Genomic DNA, 23751 nt, shown 5'->3' on the forward strand with positions numbered 1-23751 from the left:
GCCGGCACGACCTTCTGGAGGAAGGTGCAGCAGGCGTCGGACCGAAGGAAGGAGCTCTTTACCGCAGTTTTACAGTTTATGTTCGGGCGTAGCTAAAATGGATCCTTAAAATACCTTTTTAGACCCGTATCCCACTTTTACAGTTTATATTTTTACAGGATCTGCTAGAGATGCTCTTATCTTATTAATAAACAGTAAAATGGAATACACTTCCGTACACACGTGTGATACTATCAGATATACGGGAACATGTGTCCTGGAAATTCACGGAAAGAAATCCACATAAATAACTATTACAACTAGACGATGCCCCACGCGGCGGGAACCTTATTAAAAAATGTATGGATAAGTGGTAGAAGACTAAAATTAATGCAAAAACAAATATAAAAATTTCTTACATGACTTAATTCCCTATAAAATAATAATGCATGAGGTGGTATGTTTTGCATAAAGAGATTAATGAAAAAAGTAACTTATGAGTTCATGCATGATTTGATGATGTTACATTCTTGCATGAAAAGAAAAATTAGCTGATGGGTTATAGCTATTTAAAAATAAAGGATAAGCTCATTGAAATCCCTATAAAAAACCAAATATGAAATCGTCGCCAATCATCAGCGTCATCGAGACGCACACTATCGAATGTGGCGGAAAATCAACAAACCAAAATTCAGATTAGGGCCGTAGCCTTAGAGGCGTTGTGAGCCGAGAACCAATCCTACAGAACATGCGTTTGATGATGTGTGGTATGTCAGCCGAGGATGTTCATCATGTCGATCTGGATCCAGATCTGATGCATCCCACCATTGTTGCAGGGAAGAAACGTCAAATCCGCCGTTGCCGGACCACCAATCTTGTATCCGCATCAATCTGTCTTGTTGCAAGTTTTTTGGGCCCCGTCCGACGTTCTTTCCCCCACAGTGTGCTAGAAGTTATGAATCCTATTTACCATGCGTGTGAGCCGCTAGACGGGATCCTAGAAGGGTTCGTCCATGGCCACTTGTAGGTGTTGCACCGCTAGGCCTTTAGATGTGTTCTAAGTATTGCACATCTAAGTCCTATGTAATTGATTTTAGACGGAGATTTGTGAGAGCATTTTCCTTTTTTCTTTTTGTCAGTTTTTATATTTGATAGAGTCAATTAGATGTCCAATAACTAGGCCATCCTAAACTAATCCATATACTACTTAAGAGGAAAGACAAACACAACAGTAGATTGAAAAAAAATACATTATTTGTTTAACCACATCAACATCTCGCAGCAACAGTAATACTTCTCGTCATCTCCTAAGAGGCAAACGCCGCCATAGCATGCTTTATGACATAGCTCAGTACAGTTTTCCTTGGGAAATGAACCGACGTTGCATTCTGAGAATCAGATGCACCAGTTTAGCTTAATTGCGAAAATTCCATCAAGTAACTTGACAGATATAGAAATAGTGGATGCGGTGATACTAATATCCACATGTCTCATGACCGCCAAATGTACGCTATGTAAAATTGGATTTTGCTGCTTAAAAATAATACCAGTAATGAAAAATAACGAACCATGGATCGGGTCTGGAGAATTGGCACGTGAGGAGAGAACAGTGGCCATGAGCACTAGGACTATGAGGCACAAAGCGCTAGTACTTTTGCCGAGGATTGTCATGAGGAGATGCTAGGCTTCTTTCTGATCTGGATCTAGGTGGTGGTGTTGCAATGTTTACTCGAGCCTTGATGGTATGCGTTTATATAGAGGATCCAGGTTTGAATGCATTCAATATTTCTTATATTATATGCTAAAAATTATTAAAGGCGTTAACTTTTGTAAATGAATACCATGTAATTTTGTATAGGGCCTATAATTTGTTTATCATGGAGGATATTGAAAACCCTTAGTTGTTTTCGTTGAGAGAAAAGCATACCACCAAAAAAAATATATTATCTTTAAGCTTTTCACTTTGAGCTTAGGCACCTCTATAAATCCATGATTCCCTCTGCGAAGGGCCTATCTATTTACTTTATGCAATTTTTGTTTTTGAATTTGAGTCTCCATCTTCTCTTATAAAGCACCAACTAAGTAACACCATTATCATACTTGAGCATTGGATGTAGTTAATATTTGAGTGTGTTGCATGAATGGATCAATGATAAAGCATGATGGGCTAGGGATAACGTTCTTTAGCAATGATATTTTGAAAGACTTGGTTGCTTGATATGCTTGAGTATTGAAATTTTCATGTCAAACTATAGACTATTGCTTTACATCATCTATAAGTCCAGATGTCCATGCCGAAAGAAAATAATATGATAAACATTTAAGGCAACATTCCACATCAGAACTTCTATTTTTATCATTTACCTACTCGAGGACGAGTAGGAATTAAGCTTGGGGATGTTGATACGTCTCAAACGTATCTATAATTTTTTATTGTTCCATGATGTTACATTATCATTCTTGGCTATTTTATTATCATTTTATAGCAACTTATTTTATTTTTTGGGACTAACCTATTAACATAGTGCCCAGTGCGCGTTGTTGTTTTTTTTCCTTCACAGAAAATCCATATTAGATGAAGTCCAAATGTCACGAAACTTTACGGAGATTGTTTTTGTACTAGAAGGAAACTTAGGAGCCAATATTGAGTAGCAGACGAGGCCTAGGGGGGCCACTAGACATCAGGGCGTGCCCAGGGCCACCAGCGCAGCCTGGTATCTAGTGGGGCCCACTGGCACCTCCTCCACCACCTCTTAGATCTATAAAGACCCCAATATTCAGAAAACCCTAGAGGAGTCGACGAAAAACCGTTTCAGCCGCCGCAAGTTCCAGAGCCACGAAATCCAATCTAGAGCCCGTTCCGGAGAGGAATACGATCACGGAGGGGTTCACCATTCCCATTGGTGATCCTTCGATGATGCGTGAGTAGTTCATATCAGACATACGAGTCCGTAGGAAGTAGCTAGATGGCTTTCTCTCTCGTTTTGTTTCTCAATACAATGGTATCTTGGAGATCCATATGATGCAACTCTTTCTTTTGTGGTGTGTTTGTTGGGATCCGATGAATTGTTGGTTTATGATTAGATATATGAAAAATATATTCATGCTTGATTATTATAGCCTCGTATATATTCATGCTTGATTATTATAGCCTCGTATTTCTTCTCCAATATTTGGTTTTTGGTTTTTGTATGGCCAACTTGATCTTTTCTCTTGCAATGGGAAGATGTGCTTTCTGATGGGTTCGATCTTGCGATGCTCAATCTCAGTGATAGAAAGAGACATGACACGCATGTATCGTTGCTATCAAGGAAAAACGATCGATGGGGTTGTGACACCCCGATGCCGACGCTCCAGAAGATTCCCCTTTATTTCCGTTTCCGTCGTGTGAATATTTTATTTGTTGCATCATCATTTAGTTTGCATCATGGCATCATGCATGGCATCATGTCAATTGTGTTCTTTGTCTGTGTTGCTTGTTGCTCCTTGTTGTTGGAGTGTTAGTGCTTTGTGAGTGTGGCATGTATTGTAGGTGTGATGAGAGTTGGTGCAACAAGAGCCACTTCAAAACCCTTGTTGCAGCATGGACATAAACCCTTCTCTCCTCTCTTATTTTATTTTGTGGCTGCGTGAGAGTTTCAGCTTTAACCCCTATAAAATGTTCGTCTTCCTTTAAAAATCCTTTTATTAAATGTGGGGGCAACCCTTGGGTTTTCCTTTATTTCTCCTTTTGTTATTTTTCAAATAGAGTCTCATTTTATTTATAAAAAGGGTTTTATTTTTATTCTTCAAAAAAATGCCCAATCTATTTTTTTATAGTTGGAGCATGTTTTAAGGAGCCCAAGAGTATTTTTATTTTGTTAAATTCTTTTCTTTTGTGTGTGTTTTCTGTTTAAAAAAGAGAGAAAACAAGTAAGAGGGAGAGAGGAGGAGCCTAGCCCCTGCCCGAGCCGGCCCAAGGCCCAGCCGGCCCAAGGCCCAGCCGGCCTCCAACCCTAGCGACACGAGCCTCGCTCGCCAGGAGCAGCTCCCGAGCCCGATCCCATCTCCCTCCTCGTTCCCCTACGCCGCCTCCTCCCGATTCCACACGCGTGTAGCTCCTCTGCCCCGAGCTGCTCCACCCCACGCGCCAGCCTCCGGCCCCGCCGCCTGTAGCTCGCCTGCCGGCGCCATGCCCGCCGCTAGCAGCTCGCCAGCCCCGCTGCCTGCGTCCTCCGTCGCCGCGCCGATTCCCGGTCACCCGAGCCGCCGTGTGCTCTCCTCGCCCTGCCGCGTTCTCCATGGCCGGCCACCGGAGAGGTCCCGCTCGCCACGGCAGCCATGGCCTCCTCCTTCCTCGCCCGACCCGAGTGCGCCTCCCTGGTTCCCCTCGCCTCGACCTGCTGATGCTGTTGCCCTGCACGCCATGGAGCCGCCGCTGCCGACTGTTGATGCATGCTTGCCGCTGTCGCTGAATAGTCGATGTTGCTTGCCTGCTGCGATGCCTGATGCTGGCTTGCTGTTGCTTGAGCTGCCGCCGCTGTAGTTTGTTGCTCATGCTGTGCCTGCTGCCGCCTGATGCTTGCCGTTGTTTGGTGCCGTGTGCTATTGCTGTTGCTTGCCTGCCTGCGCCGATGCTGTTTGCTGCTAGCTGTTGCTGTTGCTGATGCTTGCCATGCTTGCTGCTAGTTGCTGTCACTTACTGTCGATGCTAGCTGCTGTTTGCTGCCGGTTGCTGCTTGTTGCTGCTGTCGCTATGACGCTTGCTGCCTGCTGCTCTTGCTATTGCCTGCTGACGCCGCTGTAGTATGCTAGCTTCTATTGCTAGTTGTTGATTGTTGTTGTTGCTGCTTGCTGCCGGTGATGCTCCTTGATGCCTTTGGATGCATCGTATGGGAGTTTCGTGTCGTTTCTATTTGGTTCACGCAAGTTCTAAGGTGACCATGTGCCTCTGCTGCCGACGCTGAAGACCCGTCTACCGACACCAAGTGTACGACTACCGTCGACGAGACCCGAGTACCACGACTTCCACTATTTCCACTACGTCCATGTCGACCTATGTTCACACTCAATGACTCGAACCGCTCCGAGATGCACGCTTCGAAGGTATACCGTTGGAACGTTGTCGTGAACCGTGTGCATGTGATGTATGAGATGTAACCGTATGCTAGCGCCTTATATGTGTTGCCCATTGCACGTTGTCCCTCTTTTGTTGTGCCCCGGACACATGGGAACCCGATAAACGGGATCACCCGATCTTTATTTGGCATGACACGCACTCGCTTCCAATTCGTTGGCACCAACCTCTCGTTGAGTTATTGGGATAGAACGTTGCCGTGGCTTCGTTTCCGTTTTGCCGCCATGGTACCCTTCCGTTTGCCATGGCGACACATGCTTTTTTCTCTTCTCGCCTGTGTTGTTGTAAACTTGCATGCATGTCACATTCATGGCATATTTTCTGGTGTTGCATGTTTCTTGTGACGTATCGACTTTCAAGTCCCGCGTGTTAACCGACTAGGATGCCTTGTATAATCACCTGCTTCACCCCTTGCCATGTTAACAACAATTTAATATTGCCGGGTAAATAAACGGGAATGAACTAAATAGTTAAACGTGGAGTTTCGTCGATATGCAACTCGTTGCATATCGAGCTTCACTTAATGCGTAGTGTTTGTGTGAGGTGAATTGCCATGCCATCCCTTGCATTATTGAACTGTTCATGCATCATATTAGGTTGTGCTTCATGTCGTGCATTTGCCGTGGTGAATATATCTGTTGATGTTTGTTTCCGGTTTGCTCCGTCTCGATAGAGTTCCGCAAGCGTGTCGGAATGTGAGGATCCGTTCGACTACATTGGTTCGCCGACTCCACGAAGTTGTTCTTCTTCCAAGCGGGATCTCAGGCAAGATGACCATTTCCCTAGATACCATTACTATCATTGCCATGCTAGTTTTACCGTTTCTACCATTTACGTCCCGTTGCCTATCACATGTTATATATGAGCCTCTCAACAATGTCATGAAACCTTCAACTGCTCAACCTAGCAAAGCACTGATTGGCTATGTTACTGCTTGCCTTACCATGTGTTAGCGTTGCTAGTTGCAGGTGTAGTTTCTTCCATGTGTTAACATGGGTTCCTTGTAATATCACCCTATTAAAGGCTATTTAATTTAATGCACCTATATACTTGGTAAAAGGTGGAAGGCTCGGCCTTTCTAGCCTGGTGTTTTGTTCCACCTTTGCCCCCTTAGTTTCGGCTACCGGTGTTGTGTTCCATAATTGAGCGCTCCTAACACGATCGGGGCTGTTATGGGGACCCCCTTGATAATTCGTTTTAGATTAAAGCTGGTTTGGCAAGGCCCAACTTTGGTTCTACATTTGCCTAATAACAAATGAACTGCATAGGGAGTAATTAACCCGAGGAAGTTAATCAACCCTCGGGCCAGTGCTCCTCATGAGTGTTGGTCCAAAACAGAGCAGCTCATTAACGCTACCCGGGGCAACTCGGCGTTTGGCGTGGTAACCATCGCTCATCCGTCGTGTCCTAAGAACAAGATACGCGGCTCCTATCGGGATCGTCGACACGTCGGGCGGCCTTGTTGGATTAGTTTTACCTTTGACGAAATATCTTGTGCATCGGGATTCCGGTGATGCTTTGGGTAATCTCAGAGTTGAGGTTTTCCACTAAGGAATCCGACTAGATCGCGAGTGTCGTGATCGAGGATTTTTATGCGGCTTGTGGTAATTTGTGATGGATTAGTTGGAGCACCCCTGCAGGGTTAAATCTTTCGAAAAGCCATGCCCGCCGTTATGTGGCAACATGGAAACTTTGTTTAACACTGGTTCTAGATAACTTGAAGTTGACTTAATTAAAATATGCCAACTGTGTGCGTAACCGTGACTGTCTCTTTCGGAGTTCCTTCTCCGATCGAGGACACGGTGGGGTTATGTTTGACGTAGGTAGGTGTTTAGGATCATTCATTTGATCAACCGTAGTTCACGTCCGCTATGCGTAGATCTTCCCCCTCTTCTTTCCTGTACTCGTAAGTTTAGCCACCAAATATATGCTTAGGCGCTGCTGCAACCTCACCACTTAACCTACCACACCTATTAAGCTTTGCTAGTCTTGATACCTTTGGAAATGAGATTACTGAGTCCCCTGTGGCTCACAGATTAGTACAACACCAGTTGCAGGTACAGGTAAAGGTTACTTGACGCGAGCGCGTTGACTGTTCATTTTGAGTTGCTTCTTCTTCTTCTTCTTCATCGATCTAGGATGGGTTCCAGGCTGGCAGCCTGGGATAGCAAGGATGGACGTCGTTCTTCTTTTCTCGTTTGTTTTCGTCCGTAGTCGGACCCTGCTCTTATTCATGATGATTATGTATTGTACTACTGTGACTCTGATGTAGCTTGTGGCGAGTGTAAGCTAATTATATATTTATATCTCTTCTTTTCAGTACATGTACTTGTAACAATATCCATTCTCGCGACACGACGTGATGCGCTTCTATCCCTGACGAGGCCCTCGTGCCAAATTGAGGATAGGGTCGCATCTTGGGCATGACAGGGGTCTATTCCTACATGAATAGATCTTGTCTACATCATGTGATCATTCTTAAGGCATTACTCCGTTTTTCCATGAGCTCAATAGAGTAGATGCATGCTGGATAGCGGTCGATGTGTGGAGTAATAGAAGTAGATGGAGGCAGAAGTCGATCTACTTGTCTTGGACGTGATGTCTATATACATGATCATTGTCTTGAATATCTTCATAATTATTTGCTCTTCTATCAATTTTCTAACAGTAATTTATCTACCCACTGTTTGCTATTTTCTCGCGAGAAGCCACTAGTGAAACCTATGTCCCCCGGGTCTACTTCACATCATCTATTTGCAATTTGTGTTCCTATTTTATTTGCTCGTTTATCTTTAGATTTATATTATCAAAGAAACCCTAAAAATACCTTGTTGCGTTCTATCCTTACTTTACCCACGAGGGATTGACAACCCCTCCACATGTTGGGTTGCGAGGATTTTCTATTTGTGTGCAGGTGCTTTCTACATAGTCTTGTTGATCTTTCTACTGGATTGATAACTTGGTTTCATAGGTGTGCCTAGGAAATTTTTTGTCGTAGATGTTGATCTCCATAGATTGATTTTGGTGTGCCTAAGAATTTTTTTGTTTCTCATGCGACGTTCCCCAACAAGCGCTCACTGGCCAGCTGACCAGCAGGGCGGCGCCACAACCTGGTGAAGCAACCACGAGGTCGCGGCGGCCGGATCAAGGAGAGGGGCGGCACGAGGTGTAGTGGAAGGAAGGTGCGGCCGCACATGGGTGGAGGAGTGGGCGGAGGTCTTGGTGCGGGTGTGTGGAGCAGTTTTTTTAGGAACAAAAAGGGTGGGGAATGATTAGTGATTGATTAGGGGTTGATCGGTGGGACTCGTGGCTTGTTAGCATTAAACATAGAATGACAGTGGGCCATTAGATGTATAATTAGATGGCTGAGATGATTTGGATGTGCCCCTATTCATGCCTTTATAGGAGTAGTAGATACAAAAGCGGGGTATCGGCTTCGACAGAAAAATTGGTGGAAGGGGAGCCTCGTTGCCTGGTTTGCTTTTGTTAGGTGCAAGGTAAAATCAAGGAATAGACCGCCATGGAAGAAGTGATGAAAAAACGGAAAAAAGTGAAAGGTAAGATGAAAAAACCGTGATACGACACTACCAACTTCTCTTTTAGAAATATAATATTTAAACAAGGAAGGTTCACTACTCAATAAGAAGAAGGAAAGTTCAGATACATATTTGTCGATTAGTCAATGTTTATTTTCCAAATTCTTATTTGTTTCCTTAAATTTTGTTATTTTGTTTCCTAAAGTAAGTTGCATTGATGATAGAGATTGGTTGGTTTGGATAAGTTAGGAAAGTTATATCTGTGATGTTTTGTACGTTAGGAAAATGTTGGTTACAAGGAAAAAGTGAAAAGAAAAATAAACCGGTGGGAGGAGTAGTAAGATGGGATGGTGGTAAGTGAGACAGAAAAAACTAGACGAAAAAAACCAGACGAAGAAAAACCTTACGAAAATAAATCAGAAACAAAAGCTACAACTCCCCCTTAAAAGCAGAGATTAGTTAATTTCTAACAATGGTGTTTTGATGTGATACATCAATCGGTGAATCTGGTGCGTCAATTCACACAAGTCACGTTTTATAAGTAATAAGTAGTAGAGATATTTGTTTCCTAATTAAAGCATTCAATTCCTAATGAAATTATGTAATTTCTAACAATTGTGTTTTTATTGGAACATCAATCGGTGGATGTGGTGCGTCGGTTTTTATCTATGAGTGGAGAGAATTTGAAGAATTCACACAACTCGCGCTTTTATAAGTAGTAGAGATAGAGATAGAGAAAATCCATTTCTGAGCACAGGTTCATCTACATCGCGCTGAAGAAAAAAATTCAAAACAAATACTAGTGCATGGTAGAAAATTTGAAGCATGTAGTCCGTTTTAATTTTCAAATCATTTGGACATATGAGCAGCTTTCGGTAAACAAGACAAATTTGGTGTGTGTAAAAAGATTTACTGTTCATATACTGTTTTGTTCTGATTTGTCTTTTTTATAAGATCTGCTCAAATGTCCAAATACATTGAAAATTGGAGCGGACTTCACGCAATAAATTATCTACCATGCGAAAAAAACTGTATTTTTGAATTGTTTTGAGGTATTTGTGAACTTTTTTCTGACCAGGTGCACATGAGCGTGGGCACCGAATCGCTGCACTAGAGATAGAGATAAAGATGTTCAACAAATATTATTTTGTTACATGTATTCTAGGCTCGTGAACCATATGCAAATGGGGCCAACAGACACAAACTTTATCATATGGGGAATACAAGTTCATCTGATCCAAGTGAGAAACACACAACAATATCAAATTAGGAACTTCAAAACACAACATTAGTTCATTCACCCACAAAAATAAATTCGACCTGAACTCATTGCATGCTATGTAATACTCCCTCCATTCCTTTATATAATGTATATTTTTTGATAAAAAATCATAATATAAGGTGCGTTTCTTTTAGTTCCACATAATTCTATTTTTAACCCTTCAGAAAAAGGAAAGCATCTCTTCCCGGTTGTATGCATTTCTCTTTCTAGAGAAAAAGGAGAAAAGCATCTCTCCCTCGATTGCGTGTATCTCTTCCTTCCCTAGCCTAAAGGATTTCATTTTCATTAAACAACGAATTAGCTAAGGGTAATTTTGTCATAAATGTCTATAATTATGTGCCTTGGTCCGTATAAAAAATAATATACCTTACATAAAGGAATGAAGATAGTATTAGTATAGAATAAAATTAATACAAATATTCCTCGTCAATCGAAGGAACTTCAGTAACTTTTGGCCAGAGTCCGGTCCATGCGGCAACGCTGTGCCAACGGCTTACCCTTCATAGGTGCTGATGGCCTCTAAAAAACGCTAATTAATCACTGGTATGTTATCCGACGGTAGACACTACTGATGACCGGTGCGGAAGTCTGATGCACCCCTTCATGTAAAGCTCTGTCGTGACTACGTGCGGCCTCAGCTTGCCAACAGTGGTCCACCCAGCGCGCAAATGACAGCACACTTCTCTCGGTCCTCGGGGACCTCTCAGACGTAGTCTTTTAGGAAGGGCAGCTAGAAGGGCTAGTCCATGGCCGCTTGTAGGTCCGGCACCGCTTTGAACATCTAAGTAATATGTAATTGATTTTACGCGAAAATTTGTGAGAGTATATATTTTTTCCTTTTTCATATTTGATTTTGTCATTTTGATTTTGCATTAACTAGGCCACCCTAGACTAACACATTTACTACTTAAGAGAAAAGACAAAACACAACAATGGATTGACAAAAATAATTCATTATTTGTTTAACTACATCAACATCAAGAGCTCACACATTTATTCGAGATGGTTTTGATGATCCATGACAAACACAACAGTGGATTGACAAAAAAATGCATTATTTGTTTAACCACATCAGCATTAAGAGCTAGCACATTTATTCCACATGGTTATGGTGATCCATGACACTATGTTTGTATCATTTCAGCAACCTCCTGAGGCCTCATGGATCCATCTTGGCGTACTGGTTCGCAGCAACAGTAATTCTTGTCGTCATCTGCTAAGAGGCAAACGCCACCATAGCATGCTTTATGACCTAGCTTAGTACAGTTTTCCTTGGGAAATGGACCGGCGTTCATTCTGAGAATCAGATGCACTAGTTTAGCTTAATTGCCAAAATTTCATCAAGTAACTTGACAGATATAGAAATAGTGGATGCGGTGATACTAATATCCACATGACCGCAAAATGTACACTATGTAAAATTGGATTTTGCCGATTGAAAATAATACCATGAATGAAAAATAACGAACCATGGATCGGGATTGGAAAATTGGCACATGAGGAGACAACGGTGGCCATGAGCACTAGGCCTATGATGCACAAAGCGCTAGTATTCTTGCCGAGGATTGCCATGAGGAGATGGTAGGGCTTCTTTCTGATCTGGATCTGGGTGGTGTTGTTGCAATGTTTACTCTTGAGCCTTGATGGTATGCGTTTATATAGAGGATCCAAGTTTGAATGCATTGAATATTTCTTATATTATATGCTAAAAATTGTTGAAGGCATTAACTTTTGTAAATGAATACCATGTATAGTAGTATGTGGATAACTCTTGCTAACCAAGCTTTGACCGAAACATGAATTACTTTCCATAATATCATGCATAAAGGTGGGAGCTTTGTGTCGAACACTAGTTTTCTACCAACTTCATGTCAAATTTGCACACGACGTTTTTGGCCCGATGGAAAGTAAAGTTCTAGAGACAAGATTTTACTGTCTCAAGGTAGGAGGTACACGGTCTCCGGCTGGAAACAAGGTGGATATGTCAGCCGAGGATGTTCACCATGTCGACCTGGATCCAGATCTGATGCGTCCCACCGTTGTTGCAGGGGAAGAATGTCAAATACATTGTTGTATCTGCATCAATCTGTGTTGTTGCAAGTTTATTGGGCCCGGCGTTCTTTTCCCCCACAGTGTGCCTGAAGTTATGAATCCTATTTGCCATGCGTGTGAGCCGCTAGACTGGCTGCTAGAAGGGTTCGTCCATGGCCACTTGTAGGTGCTTCACCACTAGGCCTTTAGATGTGTTCTAAGTATTGCACATCTGAATTCTATGTAACTGATTTTACACGGAGATTTGTGGGAGTATTTTCCTTTTTTTCTTTTTGTCCGTTTTTTATATTTGATTGAGTCACTTAGATTTGTAATAATTAGGCCATCCTAGACTAACCCATATACTACTTAAGAGGAAAGACAAACACAACAGTAGATTGACAAAAAATACATTATTTGTTTAACCACATCAGCATGAAGAGCTAGCACATTTATTCCACATGGTTATGGTCATCCATGACACTATGTTTGTATCATTTCAGCAACCTCCTGAGGCCTCTTGGATCCATCTTGGCGTACTGGTTCGCAGCAACAGTAATACTTGTCGTCATCTCCTAAGAGGCAAACGCCACCATAGCATGCTTTATGACATAGCTGAGGACAGTTTTCCTTGGGAAATGGACCGACGTTGCATTCTGAGAATCAGATGCACTAGTTTAGCTTAATTGCCAAAATTGCATCAAGTAACTTGACAGATATAGAAATAGTGGATGCGGTGATACTAATAACCACATGACTGCAAAATGTACGCTATGTAAAATTGGATTTTGCTGATTAAAAATAATACCATGAATGAAAAATAACGAACCATTGATCGGGATTGGAGAACTGGCACATGAGGAGAGAACAGTGGCCATGAGCACTAGGCCTATGATGCACAAAGCGCTAGTACTCTTGCCGAGGATTGCCATGAGGAGATGCTGGGGCTTCTTTCTGATCTGGATCTGGGTGGTGTTGTTGCAATGTTTACTCTTGAGCCATGATGGTATGCGTTTATATAGAGGATCCAGGTTTGAATGCATTGAATATTTCTTATATTATATGCTAAGAAATATTGAAGGCATTAACTTTTGTAAATGAATACCATGTATAGTAGTATGTGGATAACTCTTGCTAACCAAGCTTTGACCGAAACATGAATTACTTTCCATAATATCATGAATAAAGGTGGGAGCTTTGTGCTAAACACTAATTTTCTACCAACTTCACGTCAAATTTCCAGACGACGTTTTTGGCCCGATGGAATGTACAGTTCTAGAGACAGAGGACTTTACTCTCTCAAGGTGGGTGGTACACGGTTTTCAGGTGGAAGCAACGTGGCATCCATAAAAATGGTCATACACCACACTGCACGAAGCAAAAACACCTTCTCTGACATGCACCAGCATTCACAATGGTTTCTTAGTTATGTCCCCTTTTTATCTTAGCTTCTCATGCTATTCCACACATAAACGCATATACAAAAACGCCACATCAGCATGCCAGCAACCTTCGACTCGACTTTCTACAAATCTCAGCATGCCAGCAACCAGTGGCGGAGCCAGGATTGAAGGAAACCCCGGGCCAATTTTCATTATGTCAAATTGTTTTCGCACTTACTACCCAAATTAACCCTATGCCATTCCTTGAAACTTTAACACTTATAAATAGTAAATACTGCAAAGTTCATTTTTCCAACTAAAACTTCAGTTCAACAATACATGTAAGACATACACATAGACACAGTTCTTTAAATTGAGTTTCAGTTCAATGCAGTCCTAGTTGAGTGTTAAATACTATCTAGAAAAAGTTCAGCGTTACATACTTCAGTTATTCAGTAATCAGTATATATATATATGTGCACTATGCACACTCTGTTAGAAAATTACACACAACGCTTGAGCGCAACGGAGGTTCGGCTCGCCACTCCTGTACATGACGTTCGAGGCAGGGACGAATTTAGAGGGGGCGAGGGGGGGGCTAGACCCCCTAATAAATTGATTTTTCTATTATGATTGTGGTTGTTGTAGCCAAAAAAATTCATTTCACATGAACTTTGCCCCCCTCCATGAACAAACTTGTCCCCCTTATGCAAGAGCGTTGGCTCCGTCCCTAGTTTGAGGCTGGGAACTCTGCCTCGGCGGATGATGAAGGCGGATTGGCAACATCACAAGACGGCAGCGCAGGGGATGAGGGAGGCCAGGACTGAGTGCGGCAAACGACGGGGGACATCCGCGACGAATGGCAGGACGACGGTTGCGTCTAATCGTTTGGGTTCGTGCATTCTAGGGCAGGGCATTGTACGTGCGTGAAGGGCATTCAGGTTATGGGTTGTGCTTAGCTGAGTGGTACGCTGAGCTGAACCCTGGGCCCATATCAAATCCTAGCCTGGAAAAAAACTCCACGCCCCGGGCCTGGGCCCTGGGTACATCACAAACCATAATAGGGAGATACTCATCAAGCATTCCCTTCCTCCTCGTTAATTAGATGTCAGGAAGCGACACTTAACTCCTTCCTCCCCTACCACGACCGCATCACCCCCGCGGGCGACCGGCCACACTCGGCGACTCCCTCCTCCAGCCCCCTCTCCTCCCCCTTCCTCCCTGCTGCCATTGTCGGCTCCTGCCGCGGGCCTAGCCCACACGATGCCGGCGGCGACAGCCCCTAGCCCTTCCCCTCGAGGGAGGTGGATCCCTCCCGTGCGGCTCTCGTGCTCCCGCCCTCGCCGCTGGACGCTCTAACTTCCCGCTGATTTTCTTTGGTTTCCCTTCAATCTTAATGGGAGATGTAGCCCATCGATTGGAAGTATTTCCCTCAGTTATGAGATCAAGGTATCAATTCAGTAGGAAGATCCAGAAGACTATATAAGCACCTAGTTGTGTGCCTTTAGTAATACTCTTTATAGGGAAATGTGTCCCTTTGTGCTTCCATTGAGCCTTGGTAGCCTGCTACTGCTTCGAACACATTGGTTGACCGACATGTATCCCTCCTTGCCGTTGTGGTTGTCCCTTCAGGAAAATGTCATGCGGTGTAATAAAGTCCATGTAGCTTGCTACGACTCATGTACACTCGTTGTTGACCGACACCTGCATTGCTGGATTATGTATGCATGTCTATGTACACATGTGTTGCTTGGGTTTATAACTAGTTATGTCAACCCGGATTCTTTGACATGAGACCTTGCATGTAAATAACAAATCCACGCAACCCAGTGCGTGTAGGGGTTGTCAATTCCTCATGGGTAATGTAAAATGATAGATTGATAGATGCAAATAAAGTGATGCAAATAAAACGCAACAAGGTATTTTTGTGTTTTTTGATAATATAGATACGAAAATAAAAGAGCAAATAAAATGGATACGTGAATAGCAAAATAGAGATTGCAAATAGATGATGTGAAATAGACCCAGGGGCCGTAGATTTCACTAGTGGCTTCTCTTGAGAAAATAGAAAACGATGGATAGAGAAATTATCGTTGGGCAATTGATAGAAGAGCAAATAATTATGACGATATCCAAGAAAATGATCATGTATATGGGCATCACGTCCAAGACAAGTAGACCGACTTCTGCGTGCATCTACTTCTATTACTCCACACATCGACCGCTATCCAACATGCATCTAGTGTATTAAGTTCATGGAGAAACGGGGTAATGCTTTAAGAATGATGACATTGATGTAGACAAGATCTATTCATGTAGGAATAGACCCCATCATTTTATCCTTAATAGCAACGATACATACATGGCATGTCTCCTTCTATCACTGAGATTGAGCACCGCAAGAACCAACCCATGACAAAGCACATGTTCCCATTGCAAGATAAAATATCAAGTTGGCCAGACATAAAACCAAATATCGGAGAAGAAATACGAGGCTATAGTAATCAAGAATGGATACAATTTCATAGATGTGATCATAAACTCACAATTCATTGGATCCCAACAAATACGCCACAAAAGATTGAGTTACATCAAATATATCTCCAAGAGACCATTGTATTGGGAAGCAAAACGAGAGAGAAAGCCATCTACCTACTACCTATGGACCCGTAGGTATGATATGAACTACTCACGCATTATCGGAGGAGCACCAATGAGGATGATGAACCCCTTTGTGATCGTGTTCCTCTACGGAACGGGATGTGGATTGGATTTTGTGGCTTCTGGAACTTGCGGCGGCTGAAACAATTTTTCGTCGACTCCTCTAGGGTTTCTAGAATATTGGGGTATTTATAGAGCTCACAGGCGGTTGAGGTGGTGCCCGAGGCCCCCACAAGCCACGAGGTCGCACGAGGACCCCTATGCGCTCCATGGTGCCTAGTGGGCCGCCTAGGTCTCCTCTAGTGATCATCCTTGGTTCCCAAGTTTCTTTCTGTTCGAGAAAACATCTCCAAAAAGTTTGGTGGCATTTGGACTTCACCAAGTATTGATTTTCCACAAAGGAAAAAAAACAGCAACTGACACTGGGCACTATGCCAATAGGTTAGTCCCAAAAAATAATGTAAAGTTGCTATAAAATGATCATAAAACATCCAAGAATGATAATATAACATCATGGAACAATCCGACATTAAAGATACGTTGGAGACGTATGAGCATCCCCAAGCTTAATTCATGTTCATCCTCTAGTAGGTAAATGATAAAAATAGATTTTTTGATGTGGAATGTTGCCTAACATGTTCATCATTTTCTTTTTCTTTTAGCATGGACATATGGACTTGTAAATGATGCAAAGCAATAGTTTATAATTTGACATGAAAACTTCAATATTCAAGCATATCAACAAGCAACCAAGTTTTTTGAAATATCAACGCTAAATAACGCTATCCTTAGCCTATCATGCTCCATCATTGACCCATTCATGCAACACACCCAAATATTAGCTACATTCAATGCTCAAGTATGATAATAGTGTTCCTTAGATGATGCGTCATAAGAGAAGATGGAGAATCAAATTCAAAATAAAAATTGCATAAAATAAATAGATATTCCCTTCGCACAGGGGAGCAGGGATTTGTAGAGGTATCAGAAATCAAAGTGAAAAATTTAGAGGTTTATTCTTTTCAAACTGAAAATAAAGTTTATTCTTTTTCCACCATTCTTTCATATTCCATGGCTAGCCGTATCCACGGCTACCGTCCATACCAACACTTTCCAAGGAATTTATTATTTGACAACATAAAATAATATATTTTTTCTTTCTTTTTGGGACTGGGCATTCCTATTATCGCCATAGTCTTGTGCAATTACAAGTGAATAAACACCCATCTTGAGAATAACCTATTTAACATGGAAGATACCGGCCACCACTCACCGCTTCATGAGCGATATGGGCACACAAAATAGAAATTTATTTTCAACATTAGAGTTGGCACTTGCAAATTTACTTAGAACGACGTTGAAATACCGCATATAGGTAGGTATGGTGGACTCATCTGGCACAACTTTGGGTTTAGAATTTGGATGCGCAAGCAGTATTCCCGCTTAGTATAAGTGAAGACTAGCAAATAGATTAAGAAGCGCCCAACCAAGGAACGAAAACTATCACGTGCATGCAAAAACGGTATCTCCCCTCTCTCTGTAGCTAAGAGCTCTTCGTTCAATTAGTTATATGAACTTTTGTAGCATGCCAACTTTGTGGCCTAGATCTGTTCTGTAGTATTAAGCAAATAATATCCAAAGATCTTGCGAAGCAACTGCCTCCAGAATAAGACTAGGCCACCCTTTATCAACGCTGAGTAAGTTGACCCTTCCATGCAACATGACATTTTTCCCAACGATATTCAGTACAATCTAGGCTTCCTAACATGCATGGAAACCCACGACCTTCGTCAATGCAAAGTAAGCATTCTGTATCTTCAGTGTTGGGGCTTCGTGAATAATCCACAACATAGGTATCAATCACTCCTTGCACGAAGTTCTTCAAACAATCAATTGCGCTAGTCTCACTAATCTTGAGATATTCATCAAGACCGTCTGCAGGTGTGTCATAAGCCAATTGACGTATTGCCGATGTGCATTTTTGAAGCGGAGAGAGCCCTTCACGGTTAAGGGCATCTTTCCTTGTAGTGAAGTATGGAAACCACTCGCCTAGCGTTGACGATGCGAAGAAAGAGAGGTCGTCTCATCATGAATCTTCTTTGGAATATTTTAGCATGATAGAGAGGGTTGTGGGAGAAGTGAACTCGTACAAGTTGTTGATGGGCTTCTTCATATGGCCTATTGATATATATATACTCGGACAACTCCTACTATGTGATCTTGCTTCAAGAGATTCATGTGTCGTCTTCAACTCCACAGCAAACTCCTCAGCGAAGGTGTCTAGCATATCCTCCTCGGCTAGGAATTCATTAAGCGTTTATAAATCGGCTGGATTTGTAGTGTTTCCGGAAATACTATCATCTTGTTAATGTGTATCATCAGGGTCATCTGGTGGATGGGTATATATTGGCCTGAAACAATTGGCAAACAAGAAAATAACACTTAACGACATAGTTATGCAGTATCCTGATACAAGCTATTGTCCATTGCATCAATCCTGCTACTATAGCCATACTAGATTCCTTCAGTTACCTAGAATACAATCAAATAGCAGTATGTTTTGTAAGATTAAATTAGATTGGAGGAGTGCAAAAGAGATCACGGACTGTAGTTTCCGTGACAAACTTGCAATAATCTGGGACTAGGCAATGACATTCAAATGACATACTACTATTTATATCAGTGTCTCCATTGTCCATATTTCAAACCTCAGACTATGAATTATCTATGGTTTAGATCACATGCTATTGAGATTAGACTCTCCATCTTATGATTCAGTCTATCAATAACATATTGTTCACACTATCTACTCCCTCTGTACCTAAATAATTATAGTCCGAAAAAACTAGACTAGTTCTCCTTAACTACATTTATTTAGGAACGGAGGGAGTATTAGTAAGAAGTAGATAAAATACTCATATAAGCGTGGACGGGAGCAAGCACGGCCGGGGCCGTGAAATCAAACACACAAGACAAAATACGGACATGTTTTGAAACAAACTAGCAGCTTTGCTTCATTGCCTTTGAGCCGTGTGTGAGCGGCCGACAAATATATCGACAACGGCAGTGAACTGAACTTGTGGCGCCAGTGGTGTGTGTAATTCGTTCTCCTGCCCCTGCTCCACGCTGCCTCGAGGGTCCACTCGGTGACGAAGTGGCTGTCTGGGGTGGCGGCGCACGACAAGGAGGAGGCACGGGCGCAGGGCCGGGCCAACCATGGTGCCAAATGTGCCACTTGCACAGGGCCCATAATTTTAAGGGGCCCCAAATTTAGTATATAGAACTAGTAGTATTTCTCAAAAAAATATCATACTCACTAGAATTAGGACTAAGTCGATCGGAAGCTGGGATTGGGCCCGAAACGAGACCATCAAACAGATGTGCTTGATCGGTATTTTTCAAAAAAAAAGAGGAAACAGCTCGATCGATAATATGGAAACGCTACCGTCGGTCTAAAAAGCATACCGTCGCTATAGGCAACATGATCGTCTCGTTGCCTTCGTCTCATCAGATCGATCGCATTTAGACTGTTGTCGCTGTTGCCTTCGTACCTTTCTTTCCCAAATTTCAAAGTCGTCGCTTCGTCGGATCGATTTACGACCGATTCTAGCCTTCAAGTGCTTAGTGAGTCCTCTTTTTCGATTAACTTCGACTCCTATTCCTAGTTCTGAATTTCTTAGTTAACTTTTGGCAGGGATCGTTACTTCGTTAGAAATCGGTATTTACCTCCTCGGTTAAAGATCATAGTTTAGCAGTTTAACCAAACATGACCCAAAATTAGGTAATTTAAATGGTTTGTCTAACATCCAAACATTGATGACTGATATCCAATTAATATATGCTACTTTATAATTTAATTTAATTTAATTCATCTTTTTTATCTTATGCTCCAATAATACAGATTTGCGTTATCGTGGAAAATATTAGTCTGGTTTCTATAATTGCTCGTTAATTCATTTTTTCAGTGAGATAGGGCCCTATTTTTTAGTTTCGCACAGGGCCTCAGATTTTGCCGGCCCGGCCCTGCACGGGCGCCGCGCGGTGATGAAGTGGTTGTGCTGGGGTGTAGGCGCACGGCGAGGAGGAGGAGGCAAGGGCGCCGTGCGGTGACGAAGTGACTGCGCTGGGGGTGGCGCACGACGAGTAGGAGGAGGAGGAGGCGAGGGCGTCGCTCGGGTCGAAGGAAAAAAAGGGAAATAGAAGAAACGATGCGGTGCTTCCCATGAGATCAAATTAACTACGTTTTTGCCTAGGGTCGTGTGCTTGGAATCGTTCCTTCGTGGAAAAAATTTAAAATAAACCCTAAACTTGTAGATAAAAGCTAAATCAAACCCTAAACTATGAATCCTAGAAATTGGCACTCTGAAATTGTAATCCTGGTCTATTTTGAACCCTGAACCTGTTTGGCACACTAGGAATACCACAATCCCGACCAAGATAACCTTCCACTAACATGGATCAGAATTTGGGCCAGCCCACTATGACACAACATGAGTTCGTGAAGTTTAAGAAATATTTGTGCGTTTCTTAAATTGACCAGAAGTTTAAAAAATGTTCACATTTTCTATTTTCCACACAACTTCAATTCCTTTTTCTTTTAAAAAAATGTTTGCAATAATGAAATTCTATTCATATTTTTAAAAACTGTTGGTGATGTAGAAAATACATTTTTTAAATGTTCATAATTACAACAGTTATCACATGCTATGGAAAAATATTTCGGATTTTCAGAAATTATGTCACATTTTTTAAACAATGTTTTCCGAATTTCTTAAATTGTTCGTGAAGTTTTTGTGGGTAGATTAATAAAAATTATATGTATTAAAAAGTATGTTTTGATGGAAGTGTTTTTTATTTTTGAGGAAGTTTTTAAAAGGTAACAGTGCTTTTTAGGGATATTTATTTTTGAACAACTTTTTTAGGGAAGTTCAAAAAATCATACCACGTATTCAATAAGATGTTGTAGGGAAAAACAAGAAGTTGTTTAGGGAAGTTTAAAAATATGTTTTATTGTTATTAAGAAAATGCACAATGTTTATTGCAAAAAGTGTTACCCTGTATTTAAAAGTATCCTGAAAATATGTATTTTTAGATATGTATACACAATGTATTAAAAGATGTTCAAAGATTATTTAAAAACTGTTACACGTGTGCACTAAGAATATACATTGTATACTGAGGAAAATTTGGCATGTGTCAAAAAAGAAACCAATTAAAACAGGCAAAGAAAAAAATTTACAAATAAATTGAAGAACAAAACAAAAGAAACCCAAAATATAACAAAGAAAGAAAAAAACAGTGAAAACGTAAATTATAACAAAGGAAAAAAGAACAAAGAATTTTGTGATGCAAAATCAAAGAAAAAATAAAGGAAAAAAAGATGGAAAGATAAAAAAAACTAAGCGAGAGAACATAAGCGACTGACCTAATCGCCGGCCCGACTCGACGAATACAAGCTAAACACTCTCAAGGTGTAAAATAGACCGAGATTGATAAATTTAAAGTGCCAATTTATGAATTCAAAGTTCAGGGTTTGATTTAGCTTTCATCTACAAGTTCATGGGTTTTTAAACTTTTTCCTTCCTTACTGGGTTACTGGTTCGCTCTCTCTCCCCTTTAATGAACCAGCCACGTCTGACATTTTTCCTACGTGATCAGCTTAGCACCGATTAAGATTGGAGCATTGGGACAAGCCTAAATGACCACTAGCCGATCATCCAAAAGATTTTTCTTCCTAAGTCTTAAATGGCCTGCCACGTCTGATTTTTAAGTAAATGGTAAATGTGCTTCTGTTACAGCGGCCCATTTTTCACATGTTAGTTTTATTCTTGCTTAAAATTATGTAGAAATATTTAACTTCCATCAAGATGTAAAATATGTAACTCATATTTAGTACAAATACAAATGAAGTAAATTATTTAAAACAATGTTGACATAATTATAAATAATATTCTATTAAAATATTTTTTTGTAATTCTGGAATATTTTCTTCTTTAAAAGAATGTTCATGAAATTAAAAAATATATACATGATTATTTGAAAAGGTTTACATTATCAAAAATAATATTCATGAATTATAAAAGTATTTTTAACATATTTAGAAAAAGATTCATGTATTTTACAAGGATATTCATGTATTCAGTTTAACATAAATATTATTATTTCAAATAATTTCCACATAATTCTAAATATTATCAATGTATAATTTGAAAACCAGGCCACAAGCCATTTCCTTGCCTCCTGTCATTGACAAGTGGGGGCCCGCCATACTAGTGCATTACGTTAGCACCTTGTACCTATAAAAACGGGATTAAGACTGTAGAAGCACGTCCAAGTCAAGTTCTATCACTCGTTCAATGTATACCGCAATTTTTAGCACCAAATTGATGTTTTTGTCAAGTTCAGGCACTTATGGTGTAATTGACTCTCTAAAAAACATCACCAAGCGTGACATAGGGTTGCAACGGTCAGTGTAGATTATACAACGAAACTAGATCGTGACAGGCGCGCGTTGCCGCGCCCGTAGAATTGTATCGAATGATAGAAATTTTGTTGTTATTTAGTGCACAGTACAATTAAAATTACATATGAAATTTGTTGCAGTGTGCAAATTAAATCTACGCATGCACGAAAAATTGTATATTAATAGCATTGTTCAAGAAATATCAGGAACATTCGAGTGATAACGACATAACCAAATAAAAAGGTTATATACCAAAACACATACTTTGATCAATGCCTAAGGGAGGGCATGGCGTCAAACATTGTATAATTCATAAAACCCTAATGCCAAATATTTAAGTGCAAATGTATGAATTAATTCACCAATACGGTTAGAATATCACATTAAGAAATCATTCGCTTTCCGTGTTTGTTTTTCTGATGAATAATTGATTGTCATCCAGTGGCACTTTTGAGCATTACAAATAGGCTTACATATGTTCTTTGTAATGTTACAAAATATCAATAGTAGCAGGACAACATGGACAATATCAATCAGAATAAGAAAGGATATGCACGAATCATGCTTCCAGCTGGGGAATACAGGAGGCAAAAAAGAGGTGGGCACAGACCAGAGAAGGAGCACAAAATAGATAAGGAGAGGAAGGTGTCCAATCGACTCACCACTTGGTTCCATGGAGAGTCATTCCCGACCTCGGTGGTCTCTAATTAGAGCAATGAGGGTATCCACGGAGACTTTTCTTCTGAAACGAAATCAACGAAGACTTTGGCTTCGGGTAGTGAGAGGAGCAGTTATGTTGCGGGCGTTGCAGGTGGCGGTATCATGAAGGTTGCTACCTTTGTAGGCTGCACCGCATATAGGCCTACGCCGCGAGAAGCAGTGGTGACCAACACGTTTAATGGCTTGCCGATGCCGGCAAACTTGGCACCAATGGACCTCAATGCCTGTAGTGTTGTGCATGCAGCAATGGGAAGCCCATCACCCTCAGCTGCAGAAACCGCAGCTCGCCTTTTGAGAGTCCACCTCCCTTCTGTAGCAGCAAATATATTGTCACATCCATGAGCTTACAGCAAAAAAATAAGAGGATTTGTTCTGAAATAATCTTCTTTTCTAAGTATGAAGATGACAACAATGGAAATATGTTGTCATGAGTGAGGTTCACTCACAAAATAGTTCAACATGGCGACGACCCGTTGTGAGAACTTTCGCTCTAGGACCAACATCAACAACTACTCGTGCAACATCAGACACTGCAGGAAAAGGAGCAGTAGAGATTCAGCCATCAGCAAGTTGTTTGACGA

The 23751-nt window shown here is 41.3% G+C and overlaps 2 long non-coding RNA genes across 2 annotated transcripts; both read right to left on the reverse strand.

Annotated features, from left to right (window-relative positions):
* Positions 1 to 10951: 10951 nt before the first annotated feature.
* On the reverse strand, positions 10952 to 11526 carry LOC123399513. Its single transcript, XR_006610385.1, has 2 exons — positions 11383 to 11526; positions 10952 to 11209 (listed from the first exon to the last, which is right to left on the reverse strand). It is a non-coding gene; the product is annotated as an uncharacterized LOC123399513 (long non-coding RNA).
* Positions 11527 to 12340: 814 nt separating this feature from the next.
* On the reverse strand, positions 12341 to 12957 carry LOC123398236. The gene is made up of 2 exons (XR_006610113.1): positions 12774 to 12957; positions 12341 to 12600 (listed from the first exon to the last, which is right to left on the reverse strand). It is a non-coding gene; the product is annotated as an uncharacterized LOC123398236 (long non-coding RNA).
* Between the last annotated feature and the right edge of the window lie 10794 nt (positions 12958 to 23751).

This window comes from Hordeum vulgare, chromosome 5H (genome assembly GCF_904849725.1).
Source record: "Hordeum vulgare subsp. vulgare chromosome 5H, MorexV3_pseudomolecules_assembly, whole genome shotgun sequence".
In the NCBI taxonomy this organism is placed as follows: Eukaryota; Viridiplantae; Streptophyta; class Magnoliopsida; order Poales; family Poaceae; genus Hordeum; species Hordeum vulgare.